Source organism: Haemorhous mexicanus, chromosome 4 (assembly GCF_027477595.1).
Source record: "Haemorhous mexicanus isolate bHaeMex1 chromosome 4, bHaeMex1.pri, whole genome shotgun sequence".
Lineage (NCBI taxonomy): Eukaryota > Metazoa > Chordata > Aves > Passeriformes > Fringillidae > Haemorhous > Haemorhous mexicanus.
Window position 1 is genome coordinate 21422506 of NC_082344.1, and position 15709 is coordinate 21438214.

Consider the following 15709-nt stretch of genomic DNA (forward strand, 5'->3'; position numbering starts at 1 on the left):
TATCTCAGAAAGAGTGCCACAGCAAGGAGATTCCTGTGTCCTAAGACCTCCTTGATATAACATGTGTTATCTCCCTAATACCCTGGACAGAATAAATACATTATTTTTATTTATGATGTTGATCCCCTAAGCACTTTGCTCATTGGAGATCATTCCCTTCCACTGAAGTAGAGTGGGGAAATATTTCTGTTTGAAGAGACACAGGAAAATAATTTTTTTTTTCTCACTAGAGGATGGAACAAATAAAGTTATGAAATATTAATCAATTATTACTACTAATATTGTTGTCAAGTGTGCTCAGATTTTACCTCAGGCACTTTTCAGAGACTCATTTCAGTCACATTTTGCAAGGCTAACAAAGCACAATTAGTAGAACTCTACAGCAGTACAGTTTTTCCAGATCTAGAAGCTTGAGTTGGTGCAAGAATACAGTGGGAGTATCTTTTGTTGATGTAAAAGTGAGGGAAAATGGAGTAGATGGATGCCATTAGCTCCTAAAGTTCAATGTTCTTGTAGAACATGCCCAGCATCCAGTTCCTAATGAGATATGCAATGCTTAACCTGAGTTCTAAACATGATATCAGGAGGGCAACTAGATGTGTGAGAATAAATGCTGTCATAGAAGGTTGTCCTGTCTGTCAAAAATTTCTTCACATGCTTTTTGATCATGGCCCTCTCCTAACATATCCAGTTTTAATCAGCTGTAAAGGCTAATTAACCTCTACATGTTTTGAAGAATAAAGTGAGTTTAAAATAGCACCTGTGCCAATACTGTCAGACACAGGTTCCTTGCTCAAAACTGTTGAAGCAGGAGATAGCAGGGGAAAAAAAACCATGGACAGAAAGAGCTCTAAACCATGACCATGTGTAGGACAGAAAACCCTCCCTTTCAAAGCGTAGTGGTCACCAGGTGTAAAGGGGCTACAGAGGTTAATGGCAATGGGACCTAATAAATAGGTGTTCTCCTGTTCATCCTCTGATGAACAGAAAAGGAGCAGTAGAGCAGCTGAAAGGAGTAGCAGGATCCTGGTTTTTATAGTAAGTCTGAGTGATCTATGAAATCACTTTGTGGAGCACAGAAGTCATATGTGGAACACAAGAGGAGGTTTTCATTGTGACACTTGTGATCAAACTGCTGTAGGACAGAGACCTTTGCTGACATAAGTGTTAAAGCTGTTAAGCTCTACTGACAAACGTGTGGAATCTTTCAATGTGTTGCTTTATAGTTTTCTTTGTTATTTCTTAATTTGCCACTCACAGCTTCAGAATTCATTCCAGGAAAATATTACCAGCCATGGAAACTCCTCATTTTATCAAGGTGCTCATCCTTGACTATTTACCCTGAGTTTCTGGATTCATGTGATTAGCTAAAGATTTTTTTTTTTGTTATCAATAGAGTCTGTTTTGTAATCTGGCGACAAAATTAAAAAAAAAACAACAAACCTGCTGCCACCAAAGAAACCCCACTACACTCTAAAAACTGGCATAGAGAGACAATTGAATTCCTGGGCACTACTATCCAAAAACAGGTAGCATGGGAGCTGTCTTCTGTAAAATATCCCCCATACTTACATGTTCTTACATATTGAAATACTTAATCTATTATTTCCTAAACATTAATGAAGCTGCATTTAAGGTTTTTGCAGGAACAATTACAGAGATTGTTGGTTTTTTCCTGAAACCTACACACTGTATTTGCAATGAAGATTCCTTTCTGTGAACAGAAATTTAGAATAGAACCCGTGTGCCACCAGTTGTCATGGTGCCAGGATTTGATGACTACAGCTGATACAGCATAGTATCACTTTCAAGCCAAAGTTTTTGTAGAGATGGAAGAGTCTTCAATCAGGAAACCTGATGAATTGATTCCACTGTGATACGTGGGCAGAGAGTGAAAGCAGCAATACCAGCCATTACTGAAATGAGATTGTGGAGTTAGAGGAGATGAGGTGGAAGGGAAGAGCAATAAAATCAGGGAAGTTAAAAAAAAGAGGGCCTGAGTGGGAAAAGAGAAGGACGGACAGGACAGAAAGTGTTTGTTCAAAAAGATACAAGAAAAGACCAGAGGGAAAAGAACAAAAACAAACAGATTAAGAAAAACTAGAGAATGAGGAGAAGATAAACAGAAAAAACAGAAGAGGAGTTTACCTGAGCATTATTTTTTAGATTTTACATTTTATCAGAATTGACAGAAATTATCAGATATATACAGTTGGAAATCAGGAGTTTTCTGGTTTTGTTTTGTTTGGAGGAAAATAGGGGACTTGTTTCTGTAAGGGAGTAGAAGCCATGCGAGTATTTTTTAAAGTAGGAGTACACAAGTTATTTAATCACATCTATTTCATAATAAAAATAAGCTTCAAATAAGCTTGGTTTTTCTCAGAGCAAAAAGGTAAAGATACATTAATAATCCTTAATTACAAACTCACAAAACAAATCTAAAACAAATTCACATGCATGTGTTCAGTGGGGCTCTAAATTAGGGCTGTATCCATCCAGGTACTTCCATCATTCAAGCAACTCACCCCAACTCTGGGATTTTAAGCAGTAATGTGCCCAGGGAAATTAAGTTATCCACTGATAAATGTTGATCCAGCTACTTATTTGAAGGATCAGCATCAGAATTGTCAACTGGGATATGAAATATGTGTTACTTTGTGCCCTCTCTCTAGCAAGTCAGCATTGGCTCATGAAGTGCCACTGGCAAGTGTGGCTGCTGGTTCTCACCATCTGTCTCAGGCCAGTGGCCATGGACATGTGCTGAAGTTCACTGCAGGGGAGGATGTGCTTCCCCTGGGAAATGTGTAGGTTCAGGGGAAATCAAAGTCCGCCCAGACAAAGTGGGATATGCTGAGGGACAGTGGTCAAAAGCATCCTCAGCAGAAAACCGATTTCCAGTGAGGCATCTGGAGTGAGGAAGGGTTTGTGAAGCACATGGACTTGATTCCTAAAGGAGTTTGAAAGGTAATAAAAAGAGTCATAAGGGGTTGAAAACTTTATTGCAGTCTAAGCTGAGACATTCTCCCTGCATAAATTAGAATAAAGGTCACACTTTCTTTACCAAACCCTTGAGACATGTACAAATCAACCAGACAGCATTTATCTCTATTATAATTTATATTCTGATATTAAAAGTAAGAAGGTTAAATATACAAACAAACAAACAAAATCCCCCAAAACCCCCAAAAATGCAACAAACAAAAAAAAAAGCAACCCATAAAAAAGGGCTTCCAAAAAGAAAATTGGATAAAGGCTTTTCCAGGAGATAGCTCACCATGGAAAACTGATATAATAAATGAACTTAACACACATGCTTTGTTTTAAAGTATATATTTATTCCATATTCATCAGAGAACTTAAATCTCCATTTTGCAGTGATTCAATAGAATCAAGGTGTACATACAAGATTAAACATGGGTTCAAATGGTTTGCTGAATCAGGGCACAGTCTAGGTATCAAGGAACTGTAATTCTGCTCTCTCTGCACTTGCTAAATTTGATAGTGATGTGCAGGTTATACCCCTTCCATGCCTCTCAAATTATCATCTGTGTGAGTACCACAGTGTGACTCTGACATGCAGAGAACTAATGAATACTTCATGAGACTCTCAGTTATTATTTAGTCACAGCTCCTTTATGAGCTGATGGAATTTGTGTTGATAGGAAGGCAAAATAGCACAGCACTGAAATGTAATAGTGAAAACAAAGCTAAAAGTAAATGAAGCTACTATTAAAAGTAGGAGAAGCACAGAAGAGAAATATGAAGTAATGATTGAAAACACAGATATTTGAAAGATTTAATCAAAAAGACCAATGTAAAAGAATAGACAAAGTGCTCAGTTCTATGGTATGACACTACAATTCATGCTTATTTAAAAGATCAATTTTTTTCCACAAACGTCCCATTAAATAATCTGAGAATCAGGGCTAAACTAATCTACAAGTAGAATGCATAAGAAAAAATAAGCATTTAAAAACCTGGACTAAACTGCCATTTTTTTAAATAAGCTTTTTTTTCCCCCAAGAATATGTGCTGCAGAATGGAATCTATGGGTAGTCAAAAATGAAATCTTTTCTTTGTCTACTAAACTGCTACCACCAAAGTGAACAGCCCAATAAAGATTATTAACTCTAAAGTTAACAACTTTAATAATTTTGTTACTTAGATTAATTGTGTCTGAGATTTCTTTTTCCAAACCATTGTTATTATGACCAATTTTATGTAGAACAAGTCAATATTCCAGATTTCATAACACCCAAGTGCCAAGTCCCAATTCTCTGTGCTCATGCTGCATTATTTATACTGTTGTAATAAGGTCTGATCCAAAGCCCTTTGAAGTAAATGAAAAGACTCCCACTGACTTCAAAGGATTTCCTATTACGAAGAGAGTATTTCTGTTGCAGGGCTTTTGTACTTGATAATATCTGATATGGCAAAATTTGTGCCTCCTCTCTCCCCTTCACCCTCACCCTGGGTGTTATTTTCTGTGTTTATGGGTTACTTATTACCTGGACGTTCTTTTGTTTTCTACAGGGATAATTTTTATTGAAGAATAGCATTTCAAAAGCAAAAGATTGAAAGTTGCACTTCAAGAGTGTCAAATTCAAATATTTTGGAAATAAAAAAATAATTTTGTGAAGACGGAAATATTTTAAATTTTCAGTAAAATATTTACTCAGTATTTTAGGCACTTTTTCCTGCAGGTTTCACTTGGATTTTAAATAGGTTTAGCTTCCTCAAACCATACTTCTAGTAATGAGTTTTCAATGGGTGCCAAATAAAATGCTTAGCCATAAAAATCCAACTGCTGATAAATTCAGAGGAAAACAAACTTTTGCAATTCATAGAAATCATCACCCCTATTAATCTTACTTCCTGAGATAAAGATTTTGAAATAGGTTTCTCTGGACCTGCTCAAACTCCTGTGTATCATGACTGAATTTTATAAATTTTGTCTTTCACAGTGAGTCCACCTTTGTTAGATCTTTTGGATGTACAGCCCCCTGTCTTTTCCTTCCCTTCCTTCCCTTCTTCTAAAGTAAAGTACAGGATTCACAGTCTTCCACCTTATCTCTCTTTTGTCTTTTGTGTAATAAGATGTGGGTGTTAGCAAGAACATCTAACTTCCTCTTTTTATGCAGTTAGGCCCTCTAAAATAATTTGGAGGAGGTTGTTTACCATGCAGTATACATGTAATCTTCATTGCATTTTCATTATTTTTCATTCATTAGAGGATATAATTTTTCATTAGCTTTTTTCAGGCCAGCAGCTTCTGGGGGATGTATTTCCTCTCTTACATACAAAATCTTGAGCAAATGCAGATCAGTTCTTTTAAGATCAGCAACAAATAATTATGTGATGTGTAATGACACTATGTGGTTTGTTTTCTTTTACTTTCACTAGATAGACACCTGAATTGCCCTGATGTTTAGATCAGTGGTGTGAACCAAAGTGCACTGAAATCAACAGAAATCTTACAATTGATCATAATGAACTTTTGGTCTGAATTTACACATCCAACAAATTAGTTTTACTTCCTGTCAATCTGATATTATAGAATAATTTCCCTAATGGGGAAACTGTGAGCTGACAACTTCAGTTTGCATTTCTTGAAAGATATAATTTGTAATGAAACCATGACTACAAGGTATTTATAACAGAAGATGAAAGTCAAGAAAGAGATGTAAGTACTTCACAGACCCTCTTTGGAAGGTAGTTGTCTCTGGTAGTGAGCAGTGTCATGCAGATCAAATGGCACAAGGACCTCAGTTTACCTCCACTCCCATGCTAAAAGCAATGTCAGATAAAAGGCACCCTTCAGAGTACTTGCAAAATAATGCTGAGCCCAGCAAACTCCTTAAATAGAGCAAAGCAGAGGAGTGGAAATATGGATATTCTAGGACTCAACAACCCCACGTGCTGCAGTTCCACCCTGGAATTAACTTGAGCCCTCCTTTCTCAAGTGTGCTGGCTTCCAGCCAGCATGGTGCCTCCTTGACTTGAAATGCAAATGACAAGCAAACACTGTTTGCTTTCCAGACTGCTCCTGTAGCACCAGCTGAAGCTAGAAACTATCTCTGGTGAACAGATACACCATTCTGGTCATCTGGCTGAGCTGACACCAACAGATTCAACACCTTTGAAGGATTGGAAGATGACAAAAGTTTCAGTTCTTCAATGTATTGATGGCATTCTCTGTCCTAAAGGCCGTCATCTAGAGGAGAATTATTACAAGCAGCCAACCTAGAATTGCATTTGAGACTGTGGAGCCTGATATTTGTTCTTACTGAACACCAGGACAATGCACACTGATTCATGGAAGAGACAAAAGTCATTATTCACAAAGAGTTTCCTCCAGCTGCGTATGCCATTTATCACTTCCAATCAGTATTACTCACAAAGAGAGAGCAAGCTCAGGGCATGGCCACCATGTTCACCCTTTTAACAATTTCTAATTTGCCAAACACAACATATTTGTTCCTACTTTACAATGGCCTCGTGGTGAAACAGGCAACTAAAAGCACTCATGTTAGGTATTCCAGGACCTTAAACGACTCTATTATCATCACAACAAAGGAACATCAAAAATAACTTGTGGGTACAAAGAGTTGGAAAATTTACTGGAATAGACATACGCAAGTACCGTACCTGTGTGGCTACACAAATCTAATAAAACCAGAAATATATATAGGACTGGCAGAGAGAATTAAATGCAGGCCTGCATTTGCAAAAAAGAGTGCCCAAAACCATCTGCAGAATCAAAGGATAATTGAGGTGGGAAAGGACATCTAAGGTCATGTAGTCAACCTCCCCTGCACAAAGCAGGGTCATCTAAAGGTTGCGTAAGACTCCGTCCATTACTTTTTTTAAGATGTCCAAGGAAGGAGACTGCACTATCTCTCTACACAGCTTGTCCCCACGTTCAATCAACCTTAAGATAACAGACTCTTCTTTACACAGAATTTTCTATATTTCAGTTTGTGCCCATTGCCTCTTGTCCTGCCACTGGATACCTCTAAGAAGCCTCTTGATCCATCTTCCTTAGCCTTCTCCATCAAGTATTTATACACCTGTCATCCCTTATCACATCCTGTCCCTCTTTTGAACAGCAAAGACCAGAACTAGAACAGCATTTAAGCTGGGACCTTGCTGCACCAAAAAGAATGGAAGAATTACTGATAACACTCTCCATATGAAAACCCTTTGTGGAAGCACCAGATGTGTCCTGCTAATAGAACAAAGATGGAGAGCCTTCAAAAATGAGCAGCCACCTGTTGTTCTCACCCATGAAAGAGCTATGATATCAGCATGCACCCATACTTTCACACCTCTACATGATGAGGAGGGTGTCAGTTTTCTGAAAATGCATGGAATTTCAGTAGAAGCTGCTTCTAAAGCACCATGAATCACTTCTTTTTAAGATGAGCAATCTCTCATCCCTCAGAATGTTACAATGAGATGCATCTCAGTCAGTGCAGAAATACAGGTTAGCAATCACAGACATCTTCATCCTTGCTGAAAGAAAGAATAAGTTCATTATAAGCACAGTTCACCAATCCCTAGGTAAACCAGGCAGATTAGCAGCAGAGCACCCAGCAACACAAACTATGTCACACATGCGTGCAAAAAGTCGTTGTGGATATCAGTGTTAAAAGAGATCCGAGCTGGAGTGGGCACTGCCTTGTTTGGTTGGTGGTTTTCCAAGATTCTGATGATGAAACTTCAAGCCCTTCTGACACATGAAGATGAGACCACAGCAATAAGAACAAGCTTGCAATCTTGTCTGTGAGTGGGTACATAAATACATAAATATTTTTTTACTTTTTTTTTTTTCTCAGATCCATCTAACTCAAAAGTGTTTTCTAGCCCAGTTTTGGATAAATGGAGGAACAACAGCTATAACACAAGTGATCCTCTCCATAGGCATGAAAGTGACTCCAAGAAGTGTTTTCTGTGTCCCATTGAAAATAACTTCACCTTTCTCATCTTGACCCACAAATTTGCCTCTTCAGGCCGTTTTTAATGCCATCATGATTATGTCCTTGTATCATCATGCACCGCAGTTTTTATAGTACAACCTTGCAAGATACACAGAAAGTGAGTTTCCCGGGAAGAGGATAAAGAAGGAATGCTCTGATTTGCATGTAATGAGCTGGAAAGGACCTTGCAGAGAGTGTCAAAATGAAATACTACTTGTCCAAGTAATATATTTTTTCTCTTTCACCCTGGCTGTGAAGAGGAAAGGTTGATCCCATTGTCTCCCATCATAGGAGAATATCAGTTTGAGACCACCTGAGGAACTTGAAGTTCATGGGATCCTGGGTGCCAGGGCCCTGAGGGAATAGGATTTGCGAAAACACTCTCCCCCATATTTGAAAAATCACAGCAGTCAGGCAAAGTCCCTGCTGAATGGAGAAGCAAAAAATCCCACACTCATTTTCTAGATAAAGTTAAAAAGAACTACCAACATGTCAGCCTCCCCTCTGTGAGACCATGGAACAGAAACACCAAAGACAAGAAGGTGATTAGAAAAAGCCAACAGGGCGTCACAAAGAGGAAGTGGTGCCTGACAATGGAATGGCAGCATCAGTGGGCAGGGGAAGAGGAGCTGTGAATGCCATCTACCTGGACTTCTGTAAGGCCTTTGACATGGCAACCCACAGCAATCTTACCTCTAAGTTGGAGAGATATGGTTTGATGGATGGACTGTTAGATGGATAAGAACTTAGCTGGAAGGCTTCATCCAAAGAGTTAAATGCTGCTCAATGCCCTGGTGGAAATCAGATATAGATAGGGTTCCTCAAGGGTCCATGCTGGGACCAGTGCTCCTTGATATGGTCATCTCCAACACAGGTAATGAGACTGAGGACGTCCTCGGCAAGCTTGCAGGTGACAACAAGCTCTGTGGTGGAGTTGATTCCATACAGAGAAGGGGCTTTCAGAGGGACTGTAAAAGGCTTGAGTTGGGCCAATGTGAACCTCATGAAGTTCAACAAGGCCAAGTGCAAGGCCAGGTTGGATGAGGCTATGAACAAGCTGGGGTAGTGGTATGTGCTCCTGGCCATTGCAGGGGTTCAGAAATAGATGATATTTCAGTGCCCCTTCCACTCCAACCCATTCTACGATTCTATATGCACAAGTTTGATCTGGCCCATGTTTTGATTTATTTCCTTTGAGAAAACTCCAACCTTCTGTTTACCCACATGTATTCTAAAGAACAGGATTTTTAATGAGGAGAGTAAATGTGACATATTTGTGTTTGCAGTAACCAATGCTCCTCCACAGCTGAGATGGGGACAGTATTTAAATGATTTTTCTGCATCAATAATTTGGATTTCTGTAGCAGAAAATTAATTTGTCTCTTCTCCATTGAAAATAACTCAATGCATATTCCTGTATCCCAGCTGGATTAGCAACAGAGGAGAAAGAAGCAACACCACACCTAGATGAAGAAAGAGGATACAGAGCTCTTCCAAAAGACAATTATATTTTCATCAGATCCTGATGTGTATTTCCCTGTTGTGTTAAACACAATATAGGCAAAACTTGGAAGACAATGAAACAGAAATAGTAATGAGCAAAAATAATTATTATATTCATGCAACACGGGACAGTGCAGGGCAAGTAAATAACAGAAGTGGTGCAGCTTTTCATCCGATCATTGCAAGAATATCTCCTTTTCCCTCACTTTTCATATTCCTGTGTAAATATCTGCTGCTGATCAGTAGCACCCAGGATGCAGCGGAGAATACTGGCCTAGATGGACCTTCTGCTGTGAGCCACTTGCATATTTAGCAAGACCATGTTCATCCTTAGGTGCAGAGTCATGGCCATAAGAATAGTTCAGTTCTCTTTGAATCATGAATTACCATAACAAACATACTTGCAAAAATCTTCCTGCTCCCTTCCCCGTACCAGTCCTGCAGTCCAACTTCTGTTTCCCAAAATAAAAGAAAAAAGAAATCACACCGATACTGGCAAAATTTGCACCCAAACCCTTTTACCTGAGTACTGAATTGCTTTTCAAAGCAGAACCTGTACTCGCAGATGTCTATCTGACTGTGATTACAGTCAGAACATAAACTTAAAGCCACACTGCTTGGCATTTCTTATTCAAAGCCTGGGTACAAAGCTACAGGTGCTGATGCCAGTGGCACATAATTTGCTCCCGCAGTGATATTGCCTGATTAGCCATCTGCTACTGCATCAAGAATTTTGTTACCTTCAGTTTAACCATGTCATGTTTTCAGCTGATCTGCATTTTTGTTTATGAAGGAACAACTGCAGAAAAAGCACTAGTGGTTTATAAAGCTGGTAAAAACTGTGGTAATTGTAGCAGGGAACAAAAAATGCAAATGAAAACATTTCCCTGTTTTCTGCTCTCTGAAAATGACAATACATTTAAAGGTGAACACTTCCTATTATCTCTGCTCATGTAGACATCATTACTTGGAAAGGGGTGCTTGAGGTTTCTGTAAAAATTAAGCAAGTTCAGACACCAAGTAAAGAATTCATTTGCTTCTGATAATATTCAAAAACATGGGCAGAATTCAGACTAGCACACAAGTAGAGACCTCATGACAGGTAGGTATAGCACAGCCACAAGGAGCCTAAAGAGATTGAGAAAAACTGTCCTGTCCAAAGGAACAAGAATATTAATGTCCACAACAGAGTGAAGGCAGCTATTTTCTTTGGTAGTTTCAGCCATCCCTACAGCCCGTGCTTGCCTGTAAATTTACTCATATTGTTGAACATATTTGTTTCAAACCATCTGCTTAAGAGCAGGGGCTAATGGAAAATAGAAATGGCCTTGGAACAATTAATGGAAGGCAAGTGCCATTAAACGAGAAAAGATTGAGGAGCCAGATGGCTGGTGTCGACGCTGACTTGCAGCTACAGAAACTTGCCTGACTTTCCCTGCAGAGAGGAGTGATTAGCTCTGGTGAAACTAGATTGTTAAATGTTCTCTCATAGCCTGTGTGTGTCAGAGGGGAGTGAGGAGACCTGTGTAGTTCACCCTAGATTTAAGGCCTGTTGTGTACTTTCAGAGCTTAGCAGAAAGTCACAGACTAATCTTCACAAGGTGGATGAGCAGCACACTGAGCAGAACATACAGTGCTCAGAAGAAAGCAAAACATAATCACAATTTGCTCATATTATCCCACACTCTTCTTAAGATACAGGTCATTGTAGAGTGGTACAGAAGCTGGCTGTTTTCCATCCTTACTAGCTGAAAATTCAGACTTTATAGGAGACCAGATCCTTATGTGGACACCAGCTGAAACCTTTTGTGACAATTTGAGTTGTATTCACTTGCAGGGAGAAAAATACCTTAAAGTTTTCAGTCCTTTTGGTAGAGCAAATCCAGAATAAAACCAAATCCCATCACACAAAATTGAGAACTTCCTTTCACTTTTCCTTTTATTTTTTTATCAGATTCCCAAATCTCCTTCCTCAGGTCAAAAGCAGGGAAAAAAGATCCATAACAGAGATAGGTCAGACAACAGAATTTGTCTCCCAGCATGGGCATTGAGGTACCAGAAATCCAAACTGTTGCTGCTACACACTCAAGGAGATCCTGCTTGCCCATATGTTTCAATATGAGCATTTATTCTTCCACTCACAAGATTCTGCCTGAATCTTAAATACTATTTATCATTCTGTAGGGTCCATGACTGAAAGGCAGAATATAGCCTACAGATCCAATAAATCTTTTGGGAAAGAATTTTAACTGCATAAGAAATTTAATATAAATACAGAATAATATGTTTTTTCATAAATGTAATGAAATTAAGATTTCACTTAAAGAAATTCTGTTACCTGTTACCTGCAAGTACAATCTAATCTATTAATATGTCACAGAATGTGTTAAGATACAAATTAGGATTCCTATGAAAGGAGCTTGACTTTCCCACATTTGTGTTCATAGATTCTAAAGTGATACCTAAATCAACTTGTTAGGCTATGACAAAATTTCCAGCTGGATTTCAAAAACATCCATTTCTAGAATCAAAATGTGTCCTTGAAATATGCCATAGAAAGAAATATAAGGGCCAAAATAAAAAGAAATAAGATTTTTTTAAAATTTTTTTCCAGCAGAGAAGAAAGACCAGGAAAATATTGGTTTTTTTTTTTTCTTCCAGTAGTGCAAGCTTTAATATTACAGAAGTGACAAGAGGTAGTCACTTTTCCCATGGGTAAAAAGGAAGCAGGAACAGAGGAAGGAGCCCAGATGAAAAAAATTAATAAATATCTCCAGCACATGGAAAAGAAGCTACTAGCATATCTAAAGAAGTATGTCTTCATGGGGAAGGGATCCATTTTTCTCCCATGCTTGACCATCTAATTGAAATATCAGCAGGTTAAACAGATAGAAAAATAGAGAAAATTGGAATCTAGCAGATGCTGCTCTCAGTAAACATTGGTCCTGTAAATTTTGAGTAAATTATTCATGTACTTTTGTCATGACCAAAAGGCCACAGGAACTAGCAGTGCATGCTCTGGGTGTCTTTGTGTGCCATGAACAAAACAATTTTCATCTGGCACATGATTTTTAGTCATCTGATTTTGTTCACTAGCAGTGATCAGCAGCTATCCTTGTGGGAAGCTGAGCTGATGCACTTGGAGTACCTGAACATTTTGGCCTCTGTAGTGGTACTTATTCCATAGTAGGGATCATGAGCAACATGAGCAGCAAGAGATACGATATGTAGCTTAGTTGTTGCAAAGAACAGCTTGAAGGTCTGTGGGGGATGTAAGGGAGACTCACCATGCTAAAGCACGTCTTATTACCTTCAGTTATGTGTTGTGTGTGCCTTCATCCACAGCAATATTAGAAACCACCCACTGCAGTTCCTGAGGAAAAATACCATGGAGATCATGAAAGTATTCCACCAAAATGCTCTATTTTTCCTGTAAAAGTTGAACCCTCTGAGTTATATCTTCATGGTTCCATTGACATGACTCCAAACAATCTCTGTTGCAAACTTACCAGCTTGGGTCCCCTCAATTCGACTGGGCCAAGTCCAAGAGTCTCAGCAGAAGTAAGGGTTTGTAATTACTGGTTGCTACAGGAGCAAAATTAATGTCTTCTGTTATGCCTGCAAGACAAGGGAACATGGGATGAAGGCAAGGGCAGCTTGATGTAACCTGTAAAGGTGAGGAATTGAATCTGCTGTAGCGCTGTCTCTTAACAAAGGAAATGTGACTGATTTAAAAAGAATCGCAGCATCATATAATCATTTAGGTTGGAAAACACCTTCAAGATCACAGAGTCCAACCTAGCACTGCCCAGTTCACCACTACACCGTGTCCCTAAGTGCCACACCTACACATCTTCAGGGGTAGTGACTCAACCACTTTTCTGGACAGCCCATTCTAATGCTTCCTAACATTTTTGGTGAAGAAATTTTTCTTAATATCCAGTTTAAGCCTCCCCTGGTACAACTTGAGGCCTTTTCCTCTTGTCCTATTGCTCATTACCTGGGAGAAGAGACCAGTCCTGACCTTGCTACAACCTCCTTTCAGGTAGTCATAGAAAGTGATAGGGTCTTCTCTGACCCTCCTTTCTTCTAGGCTAAACAATCCCAGTTCCCTTTTCTGCTCCACAAAAGATTGTTTACCAGATCCTTCACCAGATTTGTTGCCTGCCTGTGGAGGCTTTTTTTTTTCCCCCTTCTTTTTCTTAAACTTGATTTGAAGTGCTGAAGCTCAGCCAAAGAAGTTCATTAGAAGGATGGACACACATGGAGGATGCACACAGGAAGAAAGAAAGCTGACTTTGGTGTTAGATGTTAAAGATTTCAGAATGGACGGGATCAAACAACATTATTTGATATGGTCAGTGCTATCTAAACCACTAGTACTTGAAAATTCACTTTGACACCAGGAACTCAGTGTGCTGAAAGAGCTTTGTTCCAGGAAAGAAAAGAAAACTTATTAACTGCATATGCACACACATTTGAGGCACGTTTGTCCCACACACTTCAAACACAGGTTATCTGCCCAGTTAGCACTCACTGCATATATGTAAATACCTTTATTTATATGGGAGATTTTCAATTGTGGTTGTTACAGGGGCTACCAGTGGAAAGTATTACAAGAACATTTCTTGATTCCAATTTGTGGCATCCAGACAAATTTTGATTTTTCAGCAGACTTGCTACACTGCCTTTTTGAGCTCAGACAAAACTTTCAGAAGAGCGAGGCAACACTATCAGTGGATTTTTCTTCAAGCTCTGACTAGTTAAGACTCAAGGCTGAGAAGCTACTGTTAGCACAGAGTTTAAATTCCTGGAGGAAAAGATTACCCTGGGTGGTTTTGGACTCTTTTCCTTTCTTAAGTAGTCGTATCTAGCCAAAGCAGAACAAAGCCCCTTCAGACATTAAAACTTTTAAAATCCCAGCAAGTATTTTACAATACTCTTCAGAATTGCTGGATTTTATACAGACCTCTTGTGTGGAAAAGGTCTTTGCCATGGAGAGAATAAGCCCACTGTAAACTGCAAAGGTGGTTCAGTTGCAGGATTCTTCTTTTGGTTATCTTCAGCCTGTTTGTGAATTGAACATTAGCATTGAAACCGGAGAGAGAAGGAGTAGAAAGTTGAACACGTACAAATAACCACAGTGAAATTATTTGATAGAATTTAATTCTCAGACAGGTTTTTGCATCAGTCATAGATTTTATCAATGCAGCTATGTAGAGGTTAAAACAATTTCTGCCATAGATTTTCTGCTGAGGTCCCATATGTGAGTAATCACCACCAATTTTATATTGTGGTGTTCAAATTCAGTATAAAGAGAAAAAGTCTAGTTTGTCTGGCATGGACAAAGTATAGATATTTTTAAGTAGTATTAAATATACAAGCATCAATAAATTGAAACAAAATTAATTTGAAACACATTTGACCAGTAGGAACAGCAGTGTCTTTCAGCAGTGTATTATCCTTAGAGTTTTTCTAACACCTCACAGAGTCTTTTCTAGACTAAGTCAAGACAAGAGCAAAATTAAAGCCAACTGTACACTGACCTTTGTTCACCTCATCTCAGTGGAATATGATAAAAAATTATTTAGTTTGAATAGCAAATGATCCACTGTTTTTCCTTCCTTGCCAGCCCTTCACAGAACATTGTGGACATTTTCTCCTAGATTTGTTCTTGCAAAGGATACAAAAGTTTTCACTCCCAAAGTGCATTCTCTTAATCAGCAGAAAGTTTACCATGTGGTTTAGACTATGAAGGCATCTATCTTCCCAAGACTGAATTTCCTGGCCAGTATTCATTAAGGTGCTCTGAGGAGACTTCCAGAAAACATTTCTGAGGTCTCAAAATTGGATGACAGTGTGATCCTTCCTACTTTTCTTTCAACTTACAGAGTTTACAACGTAAAATCAGCAAATACATGGGGGTGTGTTGACACCAGTGGAGCATCTTGTAGGGCAGAGAGAAGCAGACCAGGAGAATACAAAGTGGTAAGTCTGAAAAATTAAAATATCTCCAGAAAACTCACCTGTGAGAGTGAACTTAGTTGTGCCCACATCAGTAGCAGCCAGGCTCAGGTGTCCACTTTAAAGAGCATCTCTGAGCTACACGGACCATCAATCTAAGCCAGTGAAAAAATTCCTATGGGAGTTCTATAAGCAAAAATTATTACTTCACCCCTAAAAGGACAGCTGAAAAAGATGAACAACTTGAAAATGTTCCACTGGAA

At 38.8% G+C, this 15709-nt stretch overlaps 1 long non-coding RNA gene across 1 annotated transcript; it reads right to left on the minus strand.

Annotated features, from left to right (window-relative positions):
- Positions 1-6536: 6536 nt before the first annotated feature.
- On the minus strand, positions 6537-14574 carry LOC132326180 (uncharacterized). The gene is made up of 4 exons (XR_009486161.1): positions 14452-14574; positions 12992-13100; positions 12793-12855; positions 6537-7783 (listed from the first exon to the last, which is right to left on the minus strand). It is a non-coding gene; the product is annotated as an uncharacterized LOC132326180 (long non-coding RNA).
- Between the last annotated feature and the right edge of the window lie 1135 nt (positions 14575-15709).